The 19,319-nt window shown below is 36.1% G+C and overlaps 1 protein-coding gene across 3 annotated transcripts in view; it reads right to left on the bottom strand.

Annotated features, from left to right (window-relative positions):
• LOC129751237 (semaphorin-1A) overlaps positions 1-19,319 on the bottom strand; it is a 213,984-nt gene that overhangs the window by 170,649 nt on the left and 24,016 nt on the right. For all 3 annotated transcript variants that reach the window (XM_055746614.1, XM_055746613.1, XM_055746615.1), the window contains exon 2: positions 3,453-3,486. The gene's annotated coding sequence lies outside the window, so the exon portion shown is untranslated. The remainder of the gene's footprint in view (positions 1-3,452; positions 3,487-19,319) is intronic.

Here is a 19,319-nt window from a genome sequence, read left to right on the forward strand (position 1 = left end):
AATTTTTGACCAAATACGAAAAATAATGTTAAATTTTTTTCCTAATTGTTGAACTCAGGAGTTATAAAGTTATAAGTTATAAAACCAAAAGGATAACAACTAAACAATATTCTGCATTATAAGACACGACACTTTGAATAATTAAATAGTAGCTACAAACAAAACAAATACAAATCAGATCCTAAAAGTATTATTTGTTATCCAAATGGAATATCGAATTTAAATTTCAAGAATTTTTTCACCTGCATGTATGTATTAACAAGATTTTTTTTCAATAGGCATTTCTTCAGTATGCTGACTTCAAAATGAAAATGCATTTTGTATTTGAATTTAATTAATTTTTATTTAAAAAGTGCTCCTATTCTAATAATTTATTTAATATTAGTCTTTCATTTTTTATGAGTTGTGAATAAAAAAACATGACGACTCAAACTTTACCTATTTTGAACGAATTCTATCAAATATGAAATGAGAATATTTATCTAACTCTCAAGCATTTTTTTGTTTCAAAACATTAATTAAGTGACAATCTAAAACACCACGCTGACGAAAATTAAAAGCTCAAGGACAAGAGATTTCATATGATATGGTTCATCAAAATTGAAGCGATATTTAAGGGTGGCTATCATACGTCGCGTTGTAATCAGAAGACAACTATTTGTATTAGCTAATTTTGTATAATTTTTTTATGGACACTCTCTGAAAAAAAAACCCTCGTTCGGGATCTTAAGAGTCAATTCAACACTCCTCACCTTAAATAGCTATATCTCGCTTGTTTCTTAACAAATTAGTAGGGACCGATTTTCGATCACCGCTAATTGTTATTATCGATTTTGGTTGATAGTTTTCAGTGAAAATTAAGTCAAATCCAAACAACTTCTTTACGTTTCGGCTTACTGTTTTGTTTCGGCCATCTTCAGGAAAACAGTATTTCATAAAATACTTTATTGATTTTTTTTTAAGATCATGACCACAAAAAATGACAAAAAGTCGTGTAAAACCATACTTTTCAATCAATGAATCGTCAAACTGTTTTCAGTCACAATAGGAAATTTTGTAAAGCGGATTGAAAATTTGACATGATTTGATACATTTCGCCGCAGAGCTATATTTGAAAATTTGTACGCACTTCAAACTTCAGCTTTCTAAGGCACTAACAAAATATTTTTTGGGCATTTTTTTTTTAACCTAGTCTTTTACGAAGCATGTTTCTTTAATTTTTTTCTTCTTGGACTTTGAATAACGTAAAATTCAATTATTGTAGCTGGATATGGTCTGAAAATCATATTTGAGATACATTACAAGGTTAAATTTCAAGAAACCAGAGAGAAATAGCGGTTTTTGTCAGGTTTGTCAAAGAATTCTAACAAGTAATATCTGGGACGGAATACATTCAACTTGAAAACTTGCATACACATTGCTTTTATAGAAATCAAAGGTTTATAATTCTTATTGAAAAATGAAATTCAAACTTCCCAATTTTCATCCGAAGTTAAATTTGGATATGAAATCTAGATTATAACAATAAAACATTTACTGACATTTTATCCATTTCCAATACATTTTATTTCCTAATCATCTATGGAATTAAAAAAAATCATTGTATGTTAGATTTTCAATGATTTTGTCATAATACTTGTCATTAGAAGTAGTAGGATATATTAATTTTATCGATTGAAAAAAATATTTAAAAAAATGCATCAGATATAAATTGATTATTTCGGCACTTACACAACTCTGATTCTGAGGACCTCAGTACTGACTAAAAATTCACGAAACAGAATCCTGATTTGGAAATCAAAACGGAAATTAGATTTAAATTTTAGAAACAAGATAACGAAACTGAGAGGATAAATCTTAATTCAGATTTTATTTTCGCTTTCAGATGTTAGACTCAGAAAATCCAGAATCTGAATAACACATCGATACTAGGAGAACATATCAACGATGAGTCTCATATCTACAAAGCATTCTTTGAGCAGTTGCGAGGGGCAAACAAGGCTGGAATTGATTTCAATCGAAAACAATTAAATATGGGAAACGAAGCAACGTCATCGAATATCCCGTACCAGGAAAGCACCCGAGGTAGGTGTAGATATGGGTAGACTTATTCGGTTTGTTTATAATAATGCGGAAAGATTGATCCCACTCAAAGGCCTCGTGCTGGTGTCACCAACAACTGCAACAATCAATGCAAGCCCTAGGGAACTGAATTGAATAAACCGCACAAATCGAAGGTAATAAAATGTGAATAATTCAAGATTCTTTAGATTCCATCGACGATGGGCTGATGATATTTCCTACTTCGAAGTAGAATAGTAATGCACCACACGACGCAATTGCACAATCAGGACTAACGTTATGGAAGGGTATATCCATAATTTTTAATACCGATTTAAAACTGGAGAGACCAATGACATCATATTGTGTGTGTGGTAGAGGTACTCTCGGAATGTGTGTGATAGTTGATAATAGTAGGTTGTCACTCTTTGTAATTTGATCAAAGTGGAATGCCCACTATTGGATTGTTATTTACTATCCTGGTGGTAATCAATGAGATTGAATGAAACTGACAACAACTAGTTAGGTACTTGATAGTAATTGCTTAACGACGCAAATCGAAGCGTGTTTGAAAAAGTGATGATTAATACACAGTCCACTTTGATTCACAGTTTTGTTTCTTACGAAAACAAAACAAGTAAATCTTGACGTACTTGACCGACCAAGATGGGTGGGACCAACAGTTCGAATTTCGATTAGGTTGTTTTGTTGCTCATCCGATTTCTCCACCTTGACATTCTGGAAAGCAGATGATCTATCATTAGCCGAATTAACATGAGGAACCGGTTGAAGCCGAGCTCATCTGAAGATCGCCTCTAGCTTCTTGATTTGAACTCAAGTTTTCTTTCCCGTCAGTCTGCTCGCTCTTCTTCCAATCAGACGAAGAAAATTTATGCTACGGCTTTGAGATAACATGCCAAATGGTATTCATTCAAAACTTCGAGCGAAATTTGTATTCTTAAAGATGCTGACTTCTTTTTTCCTTACTTTCTACGTCGCTGCTTCTAGCTGCTATCTTATAAAAAAGATTCAAGACACGTAGAGCTTATATTTATAGAGCTCACTTTTCACAGTTGATTCTTTGCTTTGCGATAGCTTGACATTTCTTTGGCTAACAAAAAAAAATTTAAATACATATTTTTTCTCTGTTTTCATTTGAAGGCAAAATCAGGATGTGAGAAATCAGAAAAGGAAACTGAACGATCAGACAAAAATCAGAATTTGTTTTTGATGATTCCACAGGCCCATTCGGGTCCATCCTCTACTCCATATTATTTATGTTGGGGGAGATTATGGGATTATGTTTGAAGATTTCTGAACTTCTATATTTTATGAGTTAAATGTCATTGTTTTTTTTTTTACATTTGAATCCAAACATTTAGCTAGCTCACCTTTGTAATTTTGTTGGGTAATCGTCATTCAGCTCTGAAAATGTATAAATAAAAATTAATTAAAGTTTGCCAAATTATTTCGGTTAATGTTTGATAAATGAATGAACATTTGTACCACAGTCTTTATGGGGCACTCGTTCGTTGCTTAGTTTTGCGCAAACAATCGAAGTAGAACGGTCATAATTAATTCCCCACGGCTTCGAATGCTAGTAGATAGCTGCTGCTAGACGCAAACCAGACAGACTATGTTATTTATCGAAACAGCAAAAGTGACCAAAAAGAAATGCCGAGTTCAGACAGACAGACAGAAATGAGGCGACATAACAGCAACATCAACAACAACTTTGTACCTACTGCTGAACCAAAATGAGACAGACGCAGTGGTAGGAAAAAAAACCGCACCGACAGTAGTCGTCGCGACGCTTACCCACACACAAGATGTTTGTAGAAAGTTATATTTACATTTCCGACAGTTTGAGCGTCGATAGCTTCGAGTGACGGACGAATTGAAAAGGGTTCAATCTAGATGAGCATTTTTATTCTTATACTAAATTTATTCATACGGTTCATGAATCTATCTAGAATTTTTTTTTTGTTTTACACATTCAATTCTGTTTATTTCGCTGATGAATAAGACCTTTTGATACTGTTACCCATCCCATGTGAATTTGTATGCTTTAAAACTAAGTAAACTCTTTTTTGTAAGACAGTTTAAAATTAGTCCTAGACAAGGTGTGTATATATACAGGAGGTGTTCCGAATATCGAATTCCCGATTCAGCCATTTTTGGCTATTTAGGCTATGTAACTATGCGGAACTCATGAAGTTTGTTTACCAACAAACCACAGAAAAGCTGAGCAAAAAATAAACAAACTCATTGAGAGCCCCGCTCACTCCTCGCCTACTTACTGTGAAAGTCGGAGAACCTCGTGTATCTAAGAACCTTGGTCCTAGACAGAATTTACGAGATAAGGTTTCTTTCAATTGATACGTTTAGCAAATTTTTGAAGCTCATATATAAGCATGGTGACATGAGTCGATTTGTATCCGAGGGTTTTTCGGGTCAGAGAAGGTTTGTATAATAGCCTCGAAAATCTCACTTTTTATGAAAGGGGGCTACCATACAAAATCAACTTGAAATGAAACATAACTCGAAAAACTTTAAGACGATTTTCATGAAAACTATTTCACGAGCACGAATAATTTAAAGATGTGTAGATGAAGTTAAACATTTTCTAACGATTTATTTCGTAAAAGGTAAAACGAAGTTGACCGGGTCAGCTAGACCACGACTTAGTATCTTTTATGGCAACAAAGTTTTAAGCTGACAAATAGGGGTATGTTTTTGGCTTTAAGAAAAAATAAAACAATTTTACTTACATCACTGCTTAAGTCATGCGTGCTATTTAAAGACCACTTTGCAAGCAGTTTCTTAGGTGATTAAAAATAGCATGTATGAACGCGATATTGATTGCAATGTCTGTAGCATCTATATCATGCTTGCCAAATTGCCCGGATATTTAAAACCAAATTTTTGAAAAGTCCGGTTTGGCCCGGTTGCCCGGATTTCAATGAAAAAAGCCCGGATTCATTCACCTCATTTGCCAAATCGAACAGGAAAAAACTGTTATATATATATTTTTTTTAATGCGTTCGATACGAAATTTTTTGAGAAAGTTCTATAACAATAATCATAAATGGTTTTATGGAAGTCTTAAATACGATTTAAAATCTGTCTCAAAGTGTTGATGATGATTTTTTTTCAAGGTTTATTTCTCGATTTTTTGTTTAGTAATTCCTGGGTTTTGACCAAATTAGCTCGGATGTTGCCCAGATTTTTGGTTTTCAGATAAAATAGCCCGGGATTGTCCGGCCCAGAAAAGTGCTGAAAAAGTTCTGGCATTTTTAATCTATGTACGAGTACTAGTTGATCAAGTCATGTGCGAACCTAGTTTCGCTAGCAACTATGAAAATGTGATTAAATAAGATGATCATTTTCCAACAAAATAAAATCTCTATATTCCTTATACTGAATAAAAAATTACCTTTGCAGTATGAGTATTCCTCTACCCCCATAAACGCTGCAACATCTACCCTCATAAACGCCGTAACAGCTTCTTTCCACATGCACAAATTTTCATTCCAATCAAATCACGTCAATATCAGAAGAACAGTGAATAGGTAATATATTGTGTCGACGCTTGACATGAAATTTAATATCTGAAATCCATTGCCTGTTCCTTAAAACTTCTCTGCATAAATTTTCTTCTTAATCCAATGTTAAATAACGTACAAGCACGAACAATTTTTTTTTTAAAGTGTGTAAAATTTCAAATGCTGACATCCAAAAAATACGTCGAAAATTGACTTGAAACAGTTCCATCTATTGCGCCGTTCAAAAGTTACAAATTGAATTTTCAAGAACCCAGTTTTCGAAAAAGCGTAAGGCGGCATCCATAAATTACGTAACGCAAAAAATGCACTTTTTTTACCCCCTCCCCCCCGTATGTCACAAATCGTAACGCTTCGACATACCCCCCTATAAAAATTACGTAACGCTGACAATTACCCCCCCCCCCCCATCTTCTAATGATTTTTAACACTGATTTTCGCAGTGTTCGATGATTTTTTTTAATGTTCTTTAAAACGGAATTGTTGTCCATCCAATTCGCTTCTTTAGTATTCATCGATGATAACTCTCTAATAAAGTAAAATAAATGTCTTATTACGAGTTGCTCTGTGCTTGTTAACTGGTGATCTACCTTGTATACTTTATTTTGTTCAAGCAGCATAACTTGTTATGCAAAATATACTCCATTTGGTAATATTCGTCGGAATAAATAAAACAGCTGAACAGAATAATCAAAATCAATTGAGAAAAAATAGTAAAATTTCCATCTTAAGGATGGATTGAGTTCTTGGGAGTAAATGTACCTTATATTCGGTTTTCCAACGGTTAATTCACGGATATCCAAGACATATTTAGTCTATCTTAGAATCTTTAAATAGGAATGGTAACAAATCAGTTTCAATCTTGTTAAAGCTAACAAATTTTAAGCTGATTTTGGTTTGCAAATCATTCAGCAAAAATTACATGATATCAAAAAAGCTACAATAAAACTGAAATTTTTTAGGAACAAAATCGTTACGTAACGATGAGCATACCTCCCCCCCTCCCCTATGTCACAATTCGTAACGCTAGAGCTTACTCCCTCCCCCCCCCTAGGAGCGTTACGTAATTTATGGATGCCCCCTAATCGTTTATGAACTAATTAATAATGAAACTAATGCCGCTCTAAAATAGACGGGTTCAATTTACTGCTAGATAATTGCAATAAGAGTTACAGTGAGGGGCAAAATAAAGTGTCCAAATTATTTTTTGTCCATTTCTTTTATTTTCCTGGTTAAAATTCGACGAAAATACATCGTAATCATTTTTAAAATATTGTTTATTATGTTCTTTTCAATTTTTGTTAATGTTGCGCTGGTAAAAAGAAGGTTTTTCTGATAGAAAAAAAAATACAGTTTATATTCCAAAAAAATAATGGGCAAAATAAAGTGTCCAATTCAAAAATCAATATAATTTCGATAAGTTTCCATCGCGAGCCCCCTCGAATTTGTTTGTTTTGTGTATTTTGACGTTAAACAACTGGCTTGGCTCTGGACAGCGGTATCAGCAAGACAGCGGTTTCAAAAATCTAGACGAAGATGAAAACGTTTGGATCGGTGGTGGATCGTCCGGGAAGAGGACGGAATCCTAAGACAGATGCCAGAACGGACAAGAAAATAATTCTTGAGGTGAGGAAAAACCTAAAATTGCGATCCGGCAGATACAGGAAGAGCTCCAACCTTCTGTATCGCGTCGTACTGTTCGTCGCCGCATCCATGCGAAGAATTACCATAGCAGGATCGCAGTGAGAAGACCTTACATCAGCTAGGTGAACAAGGCTAAGCGGCTCAAGTTCACTAAGAAACACGACGATAAACCGCTCGAATACAGGAAAACAGTGTTGTGGACCGACGAATCCAAATTCGAGCTATTTAACCGGAAGAAGCGGGATCGTGTGTGGCGCAAAACGGGCGAGGAGCTCCAAGACCGTCATATCCAAGGAACAGTCAAGCACGGAGGAGGTAACGTGATGGTGTGGGGGTGCTTTTCTTGAGGTGGGGTGGGCAGTTTGGTAAAAATTGACGGAATCTGCGTCAGCTGAGACATATTGCAATATCCTGCGGGAAAACCTCGAAGTATCCCTCATCAAGACGGGCCTCGAAGAGCGCTTCGTTTTCCGGCAGGATAACGATCCGAAGCATACGGCCAAGCTGACGAAGTCAATTTTTCGTTCCTGCCGTATCAAACCCCCACAAAGTCCTGATCTGAACCCCATCGAAAATCTGTGGGCCATCCTCGATGCTTGGATTGATAAGACTGATGTGACCAATAAAAATACTTATTTTGATGCCCTGGAGCGTGCGTGGGAAGAACTCGACCCACAACACTTCCACAACCTTGTTGAAAGTATGCCGAAGCGCTTGCAGGAGGTGTTGAAGGCTAAAGGAGGCCATACCCATTATTAAATCGTTCTTGTTTGCCTTCAGTTTGATTTATTTGAAGCTGTACTGATCTGGACACTTAATTTGCCCCTGTTTTTTTTTTGGAATATTAATTGTTTTTTTATATCAGAAACAATTTCTTTTTAACCATTGTTGCACTTGAAAAGAACATAATAAATAATATTTTGGAAATGATTACGATGTGTTTTCGTTGAATTTTAACCAGAAAAATAAAAGAAATGGAAAAAAAAATAATTTGGACACTTTTTTTAAATTAAATAATTTGTCACTTCCTTTATTTTAAACTGTTTTTACTTATTGACTTTTTTCGGTGAGTGAAACATTCCTTTCATAATTTTTGAAATTTCGAAGTCGGTTTTTGACATGGTTTTGTAACGAATGAATCTGTTCAACACTCCGCAGCTTAAGCGCCACCCTCAGTATAGAAGGGCTGCGGGTGCGTGTTTTCAGGGTGCCCGGCTTAAGCCTCCCTCTCAGGGCGGTTGAAATTTGTTCTAACACACTCAATACACGTTCAGCTCTTCCAACAAAACCTCAAAGGGTCCTAAAACTTCACCCGGGAATAAATCAAGATGCAATCTCCACAGCGGTGCAATTTTTGAAATAATCAAAGCAAAAACCCCCCTTGAAAGATTCGTCAACCGTCTTTCTAGTAGACCAAACAGGCAGATAGTTTGACAAAAGTTATATTGGTCTGACCAAATAGCATCCTGCCTAATCGTGACGTCACGTAATGTCTCATGTACATAGGTTCAACTTACATGCTAGCACACCTGTTCTTATTCGTCTGCTTCCTTTTGAGAAAACTGGTAACCACGTGGTTCGATGTTTAATTCTCGGTGAGGTCGAGAACGGTTGTTTGATGGCGATGTTTTTCCACAGCTGCGACGCAAACCGGCCGTTCGAGCATATTTCGGCGAGAAGCTCGAGTGACTTGACGATGCCAATAATTCCGACACCGCCCATGCGGTAGCGGTAGTAGCAATGGCCGATCGATCTTACGAGGAGCGCCTACTGAGACCGGAAATAACGCGGGAAATTCGTTCAATTTAGGCTGAGTCTCACGTTAATTCGTCTGCGAGAACCAATGAGTTCCGAGGATTTCCCTTTGAACGGATAGGGTAACCAGTTGCAGAACGTCGAAGACAATGGCCTGTGTCGGCAAGCGCCCGCACATAACGACCGCTTGGAGCCGCCACTAGTTCCCTCTCATTTGAGAGAGGGAATCAGTTGAAAGAGAGAAAATTTTATCCGTTTTGTTATGATTTAGATTTTCCAATTTGATTTTACACGCTAAACTTGGAACACTTTATAAATTGATTTTTTTTGTTGCAAGGTCAAGAAATGAAACTCAAAGTTTAGTTTGAGGAAGGTAAAACATTAAAATCTAATTACGAAATATAAATTTTCACGCATTTTCTTATCTGTATTAAAAAGAAAGTTTATTTTTTTTAGGGAATTCAAAAAAAGAACTTTTCAACATTCGTTTTTGCAAATGTGGTAAAATTCGAATAAATTCTGTCGCTGTTAATACGATTTACATCGTGTATGGCACTGTTTGAATGATCGCGCAAACGGTTTGAGTACATAAAAAAATCTGAATCCTTAAAAGCACTGAAAATGAAAACCCCTAATATTACATGACACAGAACACGATTTTCTTATGTAAAATTCCGTCATTTATGATGCTTCTTGTCATTTTCATTTTTCCAGGCTGCTTTCAAATGAATTGTTAAGATTCAAAACAAAATTGAGACCTATCCGTAATTATTATTGGTATTTTTTTTAATTTCAGATTTAAAAAAATTAAGCCAGTATTCGACATGCATTTATTTAAACGAATGGAATATTAAAATAAAGTGTTTTCTGTTATTCAAGTTCTATATCGAACGCGAAGCACAATGAATTAATCTGTAACCAGAGCGTGATTAGAATCGGAAACTAGATCCATAATGAGAACGCTGGTTTCCACTTTGGAAAAGTGCATTTCCAAGCTCCAAGACTTCTTCCTTTTCCCGAACATGCCTCAATTATATCATTTTTTTTTTCTTTTTTTCCAGTTCATGTTTCACTAACCCTTATGGCTCGCTTATTAGACTCGGTTGTTATTATTATTAATCAATCTTCAGGGTGAATTCCTGCAAAAGAAAATTAAGAAAAAAGATATATTTTCTAACCCTGATTGATTAGTAAAGGACCTGGTTATTTTACCTAGTCTTATCATTTACAACCAGATCGTATGAGTTCCGTTAATTTTTTTCCGTGTGATTCTGAAATGAACAAGATGAGTTATGATAAGAACAAGGTAATGAAAGTTGATGACTATTTAAGTGAGGTTAATAAAGCATTCATTTAAAAGTTCTCGTTTATAAAAGTTATTACAACCTTCTTTGATTGGGTTCATTTTCAACTCGGTATGTATTAAATTGTATTAATTTTATTATTCTATTATCAATTATTATAACATTCACATTTCTTATTTCATGAACAAAATCCTGCCTTTTTTTAAATAAAAATATAACACTTATTTAATTAAAGCTATCGTTATTCGAATTCTAAATAATCGATCTAAAATTTGCTAAATGTTTTGATTTTGAAAGTTTATTCTGAGCTGTAGACGTAATTCTGATACAAAATTGTGATTTTATTTAAATGCAATGAAATAAGTTTTACTAATAAGCATTTACAATCATTTATATTATTATGACAAAAATATGGAAATTTTTGTAGAAATCATATCAGTTTCATCACTATGTTCAGGTGCCTACCATATAGTAAACTTACCTTTAATTTGCCAGAAACGGGATACTTCGGCTTCCCTTTTATACAGTGACTGGAGCCACTCAGGGATTCGCTGGGTTTTTTTTTTTCATATTTAGACCGATTGTTTTTTTTTACGACCCTTAGCGTTCATCTCGTAGCAAATAATTCAAACTCCTGCGAAAATCAAAGGTACAATGGAGAGAAACATACAAAGCCACTGAAAAAGGCATAGATATTACACTTACGTTTGGTACTTTTCCTTTGAACAATAATTTCCACATGGCACAGTTATCCGCCTTCCGAGGCTGCCGTGAGGATCGTGTTCGATGAAAAGCCAGTAGGTACGTAAATAAGGGTGAAATCTTTTTCCTCATCCAGCACGGGTCTAATATGCATCGTCCCGGGCGACGATCTTGTTTGTTTATGAAGTTTGCCACAATCTTTTTGATACAATTCGCAATTTTGGATTGCTTGGATAAATCGAAGATGAACAATTAAAACAAAATCTTAAAACCCGATTATTACACGAAACAAAATTTAACTCAACAGTTAAGTTATGTTTAGGCAGCGATATAAATAGTAAACAGTTTTGTATTTTTTAAAAACTTTTTAAAGGAAATATCAGTTGTTTGGTCTGAAATCTTATAACCCAATATTTACATGGCAATTGTATTTGGATTCCATTTTATATTTTCATCACACAAATGGGATCCATGTCATGTAATATTCAAAAAAATTCTATTTTAACAATGTTTAGAGTTTTTATTCCTGTAAAGATGTAAATTTACATAAAAAATACGCATTCTGTTTCGGGTAATATTTTTGTCTTCTATTTTAAGTGCTGTTGAGGATTCTGCAGTTATTTTGCTGTGTTGAATATACTGTTGAAGCACTTCTACTTGAAACAATCCTATGAAATGTCCAAATATGGAAGCTATAGTGTTTTGAATGTGAGGAACCGAATGTCTAGTAGCTTCTTGTGTATGTTTGACCGGAAGCTACAAATTTATGCACTTACACGTCTACGATACTATTCATTGACAGCAGTATCCATTTTAAGGAGACTTTTTCTTACTGAAAAAGGACTGAACAATACTCCATTTTCACGATATATTTTTGTGGTGAAAAAACCACGTCGAATAGTTTAACTTTAGCATTTTTAAGTATTTATACCGCATTGTGCCTCCGATTCTGACATAATAAAATCATTGATATTATTGTTAGCTGATTTGCCAAACAAAATAATATGATTGATAATTACTAGACACCAAAATCAGGATCGGGAGCGTGTATAGTGAAATGTTTGTGTGAGGGTTATAATGTTTATTTATAACGCACAAATTTCAAAGCGTGAATAAAATGTGGAATAAAGCAAAACGAAAAACGTGTGTGAAGCATGGATGCCAAAGCAAACTTTTTTAAAAACTTTTTATAATTTAAAAAATATTATTTTGTAAATTTATTATTTTGAAATTAACTAACTTTAAAGTAGCCTGTCAGTTGCAATAAACTATTTAGGTTTAGAAAAGTTTATTATGTAAACCTGCCAGTTGACCAATATTGGTTGCTCCAATTCTATCTCTCTCGTTTTGTCCGTGCGCCATTGAGACATGTCTCAAGTATATCCAAACAAAATGGTACCTGCAACTAGTTTCTGCGTCCCATATCGAACGCCGTCTCCAAGTGAGCTCTATACACAAAAATAATATTATCACGCCAGTACACAATTTTACTTCGGAAGTCCATAATTATAATCCAGAAAACGAGGTTTTTTCGAACATATATGTTACTATTACAAAATATTTTTAGATTTTTTGTCTGTTCTAAAATTGAATTCTAAGCTAGCCTGAAGAGATCATAATCTTTATTCATCGTAAACATCAATTTAAAATAACTGACATTCAAAGCATTCCCTTTTAAATATTTTGTGTACAAAACTGCACCAAATAAAATTGTTTATAACTGACTCAAGCCTAATCACCTTCAAAACCCTTGATTGAGAATACTCTATTCACAAACGCCCTAGTACAGAACCACCACGGATTCGCAAATTATAGCTTGATATCTGCCATGACAATTTACTGAAAACAGTAGGAATTCACCGAAAAAAGGCAAATCCTACATTTGCATGTGAATGTGTCAAATTGATAAAATTTTACAAAATCGAAACATATATTCCAACTGTCATCCCCCTCATACTAACCCAAAGCTAGGAAAAATATCTCCGGCACATAAAAACTTTATAAATAAAATGCCTGAAAAAAACAATTTGTAAAAAATAATATTTCAATTGGCAGCCCTGCCGGCCCTAGAATAGAAAACCAAAACAAAAAAAAAATACTCTCTCACCGACAGTTTTTCGCGATTTTATCAATTTTCACCACCTCGTTCGATACCAGCACCGGGTGCAAACGATCCGGAAAATGTGTGGGAACCTTTGGAAGCTTCAAAAAAGTGTGCCAGTTACGCCAAAAAAATTTAAAAAAGGTAACTCTCAATTTTTCCATACAAATTTTTGTCCAAAGGAACCATTTTGATAAGTGCCATCTCTTGATAGGAAATCTAACTAGTGATCAAAAAAACTCACCCCATTGTGTAGGTTTCATCCAACAAAAGAAGGTATATTGTGCCTCCACGTGCACACCCACGTTGAGCAGTGGGAACTTCCTGTTCAACATCAGAATTAATAATTAAATTCTTGAATTTCGCCTAATCATCGCCAAAATAATCTTACCAGTGACTTGTATTCCACAATATTGCTAGCTTAAAATGGTGCGTCTAGCTATCCTTTTCTGAGCTGTATCTAGTTATTTAAGCGAAACATTAATTTACATTTTATTAGATATACAACTTTTAACTCACAATACTCTATTTAGCTGACTTCCACTTAGAGTTTTATACACTTGTGGTTAACTGACTAATTTCGGAAACCTAGAAAATAGCTTTAAGGTTTTAAGTTTCGCTTTATAAAAAAGTCACGTGTATGACTTACAAAGGATACACTAGTTCACTCTCACAGCACCACTAATTTGGAACTACCAGTTGTCTGGTTGACGGTCTTCCAAAAATTGAAAAAGGAAACCCAATTGCGTCAAACAATACCCTAGAGTATCGCCTGCTATGGAAAATACATCTCTCTTTACTCATGATCCCTACTCTAAATGGGGGCTATTCTCTTCTCCCTTACAAAATTTGGGAGGCTTCATGACCTTGAAAAACCATTTCCCACTAACATGCCCATCTTTTGCCTTCTTAGTTAACGTCAGAAAAACTGAATGAGATCTTGTGCGGAACTCAGAAATAACTTTCACGACCAGTAGTACTTCTAGGGACCAATAGGTGGCGCGTTAAAAAGCAGATAATAAGACGGCCAATTGGGTCAAATGGCCAACCTAGTTGAAGACAAACCATCATGTTACATTTCGAGCAAGGTAGGGAAATAAAAATTTTGAAATTAAAAATTTCAAAATTTTTATTTGTTAGATCTGAACGTCAACTCCAAAACTACTCCACAACAATAAACGATAATTTCACTCTTGGTAATATGAATTCTTGCTACTATTATTACATTTATAATCCTCTTTATTTTTCCGAAGTTCTCAAAAATCTTTGAGTAGAATTTTTTCCAAATTTTTTTTTTTTTTAATCAGACATATCTGAATTTTTTCTTTCCTATTTCTCCCGAAAATTTTCGAGCATACCGATTAATTTTTATTCTAATTATTTTTTTCTTTCACCTCAGACTTTTACTGAGAAAACATTTCCAAATAATCTAAATTACCTCAGTTAATTTCTGAGCACCTAAATACTAGAATCAAATAGTTACTGGCAACCTCATTCACTCACAGCTAATTTGCTAATACTGAGTGGAGACTTTCGTTAAAAGCTTCAAGGCACTCACAATGCTGTAAACGTCAAATGAATCAAAATAAGCGAAAAGATTAAGACGAATGGTTGGATCTTTGATGAAAAATTCAGGAAATGCGCTAAACTGGTTGGTATATTCAATTATTCACAGCTAATATTCTCTATTTCAGCTAAAAATATAATGAAATGAATACGGAAAGAAGAAGTTACTTACTACGGATGAATGTGTGTGAAATAAGTGGCTATTGATAAAATAAACAAGACGGAAAAAATACGGATTTGTTAAATGACCATTATTCGACGTTCGATGTTTATTTTCGCGAAGAATCATCAACGGAGGAAACGTTACATCTCGACGTCGGAAAATTTATGAAACCCTCGAGTATTTTGTGCGGATTGTTTTTGTGCATCTTACGATGGCACCGTCATAGCTTTTCGATTTTACGCTTTCTTGAGAAAAGAACCGTGATACGCGCCGCCGATACGGTTACCAGTTAAATCCTCCAGCACATACGTGTTGGTACCGAGAATCTCGCGAATTCGAACTTTATCAAATTTCGTGCCGAATTTTCCGACGTAGTTTTTGGACTTATCCGACAGATTTACGTTCTTTTTAAAAACGATTTCACCTATTTCGAAGGTATGTTTCGCGTTGCTTCGCGTGTTATAAGATTGTTGATATTGTTTGTAAGCTTTCGACAAATTTTCTTTAACTATCGCGAACAATTTTTGCATTTCAATACCGTGCTGATCCGGAGATATCGATTCATTTCTTCCACGACTTTGTATTTGATCATATTCAGCTCCGTTGCTGATCATATTCCGTCCAAAGTTGACAAAATACGGCGAAAAACCAATGCTATCGTGGGAATGAGTCCTTATCGCGCGCGCTATTTGATGGACGGACTCATCCCAGTCGCGGTGATCCTTTTTCCGATTAAGGGTACACCTTATCGCGGTCACAATGACCCTATTAACGCGTTCGGTAGGGTTGGGTCCCGGATGATACACTGCCAAGTTCCAGTGTGTTACCGAATATCGATTTAGTAGATTTAGGAATAGAGACGATTTAAAAACCTGTGCATTATCCGTAATGCATACTGCTGGCGCACCGAATAGGTTGAATATTAGACTTTCGACATAAGAGCAAACTGCAGGGGCAGTTGCAGATCGCATACACTGTACCATGACGAATTTGGAGAAGGTGTCACATACCACCAAAAGCCATATGTTTCCTTTCTTAGAACGCGGATACGGGCCAAGGAAGTCCATGGTAATCATTTCCCATGGCCGTGAACACAATTTCTGCTTTCCACAGATGGGCTGCACCCTGACGTTAGGTACTTTCGACTCTTTACAGACCAAGCAAGAATAGCAGAATCGTTTGACGTCCGAGGCCATACGGGGCCAATAGAATCGTTCGCGGACCTTACTTAAGGTTTTTAAAAACCCGAAATGCGCCTCCTCATGGATGGATTTTACAACGCTATTTCTCCCACTAAGCGGGACGACTAGCTTCCACCGAAAATCTGAATCTTCAGGTAGATCTGAGACGTTTGAGATATATTTATAGATTTGACCATCCTTCATTTGAAAATCCGGGTACTTTGACGGATATTTTTGAACCATTTGCATCAAACCCTCAGTGTAACTATCTGTGCTTTTTACATCAATCAAATTTACTATCCTTGATAAGAAATCCGCGGGGATATTCTCAGAGCCTTTCCGATACTCGAGAACCATATCGTATTTGGACAGTTTTAGTGCCCATCTGGCAATCCTCGGAGATTTACTTTCGATTGACATAGTACGAAGGAAAGTTAAGCTCATAGCATCGGTTTGTACGATGAAACGGCTACCCTCTACAAAATGTTTAAAATGCTCGATGCTCATCAAGACGGCCAAACATTCTCGTTCCGTTGCGCTGTACCTACGCTGGGTACTAGACAACTTCTTCGAGAAATACGCAAGGGGACGTCGTTCCCCGTTTTGAATCTGTACAAGAACAGCTCCTATAGCCAGATCTGAGCTATCACTCTCGATAATGAAGGTTTCTGCGAAATTCGGGTTAGCTAATACTGGGGCCGTTACGAGCGCGGTTTTCAAACGAACCAGCGCCTCGTCGGCTTCTTTATCCCATTCAAATTTCTTCTTATGTTTCTTGAGTATGTTCGTTATTGGCGTAGCTATTTCTGAGTACATGGCGATAAACTTTTGGTAGAAACCAGCTAAGCCAAGAAGTCTTCGGACTTCTTTTACTGATTTCGGTGCTGGGTAATCTAAAATCGGTTGTATTTTGCTCACGTCCATCGAGAGACCTTCTTCGGATAGTACGTAGCCTAGATATCGAATGTGAGTCTTACAAAACTTGCTCTTCTCTAAGTTAATCGTTAGACCGGCGCGCGTCAAGCGCTCGGCCACTACGCGTATGAGTCTAACGTGTTCATCGAAACTATTGGACAGAATGATGATATCATCCAGATATACATAGACCCAGGGTTCCAGATCATGACCTAACACAATTGACATGCATCTTTGCATACATGCAGGAGCGTTTCGTAAGCCGAAAGCCATAACTTCAAAGTAATAGATATTTTTATTAGTTCTAAATGCCGTTTTTAATTTCGAGCTCGCATCCAAGGGAATTTGATAATACGATTCAGATAAGTCGATCACAGAAAAGTATTTCGATTTCTCGATTCTCTGAAGTATACCCATCATATTGGGGAACGGAAACTCATCTCGTTTGGTGCACTGATTCAGATTGCGCGAATCTAGGCAGATTCGCCATTTACCATTAGCTTTTTTAATAGGCAACAAAGGGTTAAGAAAGTCAATCGCCGTATGGCATTCTTTAATAACTCCTAAAGCCAACATCCGTTCTACTTCTTGATCGATGACCTTTTCAACTGCTGGTGACCAACGATAATACGGCACTTTTTTGGGTTTAGTACCTGGAATAAGTTCGATGTGATGTTCGAGAATCGATGTCCTTCCTAATTTTCCGTTTTGAGTTGCAGGCAGCTCCTGTACAGCCTCAAAAAGAGTCGCCTTTTGTGACTCGGTTAGTTTATGCTCAGTAGAAATATCGTCTGGGTTTTTCCAGGTAAATTCGGGAATTTCGATGGTTGGCATTTCTAAACTTTCATCAGGTGGGTTTTCTAACTTCATATTAGTATGATTCGGTTCGTTTGGTTCAAGACTAAGACAAATTCCTTCGGTTCTTTCTCCAAAATAATTTTCTATACAGCTAAGAGGATTCATGGTCATATCTGAGTCCCTCGTTTCAGCTGGTAATCCAGAGACGGGGATATCAGAGGGGACGGTTAAACGAAACCCGAATCGATTTAGAAAGTCAACTCCTAGTATCAAGTCTTTGGTTAGTTCAGGAACTATAACAGTGGGTATAATGTGAGTAGATGATCGATAAGTATAAGGCACGTTAACGTATCCTAGACAGCTGTGAGGAGTACCATCAGCCGTAGATATACGCATAGGTAAAGGATGAATTTTCAAACCAACTTTGTCAAGTAGCTTGACTGAGCTAATAACGGTTATACTTGCTCCTGTATCAGCTAATCCTTCGACTTCTTCTGAAAGGATTCGAACTTTCAAATGGGGACAACGATGAAATTTGGTATCAATATGAAGAACTTGGTTAAACAACGAATAAGATTTAATGGGAGTATCAACTTGTTTTTCTAGAGGGTCAGGGCTCCCTTCTTGGCCCTCGTTTATTCGTTTTTTTCTTCGTGGCTTATTTCATTAATAGAAACAAAATGACGGTTAGGGCATTTAGGTGGAGTCACGTTTGCGTGCCCACATATATGACAAAATATTTTTTTAGTTTCCCCACAATCACGCCAACGATGGCCTGTGGCTCCACAATTCCAACATTTTCCTACCTGTTGAGGTTTCTCAGGTGTCCGTTTGTCTCCACTAAGGGGCAAATTTTTGAAATCAACTTTTCGATTGTTAGAATTCTCGACTGCGAATACTTCTTCATCTTGTTCTAGGAAGTCAAACGGATCATCTATAGCCAACTGATTAATAGAAGGTTTCAAATACCCAGGGGTTGTGAATAGGTGAGTTTCTATGGCGTCTAATTTAAAACAAAGTTGTGCGAGATGGTCTAGTGACAGAATAGTTTCTAGGGCGAGTCTTCTTTTGTAGGAAAGTTTCATATTCTCTACAATGAGTTCAAATTTTTCTTCTTCGGGCATCTTTCGAATCATACGCTGAGCTAAAATTTCTATATCCGTTAGAAACGCGCTAAACAACTCGTTCGGTTTCTGTTTGCGGTTACGCATCTCCTCCTTAATTAAACGATCTCGGTTAGGATTATCGTACCTTCTACGTAAATGGATCTCCAAACTTTCCCAATCCCTGAACTTCTCTTCATAAGTTGTAAACCATATATAAGCACTATCCTTAAATAACAAGTGAGCGTGCATCCGTAAGTCGGATTTGCTGATGGCGTATGACCGACACAAAATATCGATTTGTTTCAAGAAATCGGTTACAGGTATTAAATTTGTATCACCGGTGAACTTAGGCCACTTTTCAATGATACTACATTGTTGATGAGGTAAACGTCGAGAATAACCATAACCGGAAATGTCTTCCTGTCTCGGATTTGAGTAGAACGGTTGATATGGGTAAGGT

Source organism: Uranotaenia lowii, chromosome 3, assembly GCF_029784155.1.
Source record: "Uranotaenia lowii strain MFRU-FL chromosome 3, ASM2978415v1, whole genome shotgun sequence".
NCBI lineage: Eukaryota > Metazoa > Arthropoda > Insecta > Diptera > Culicidae > Uranotaenia > Uranotaenia lowii.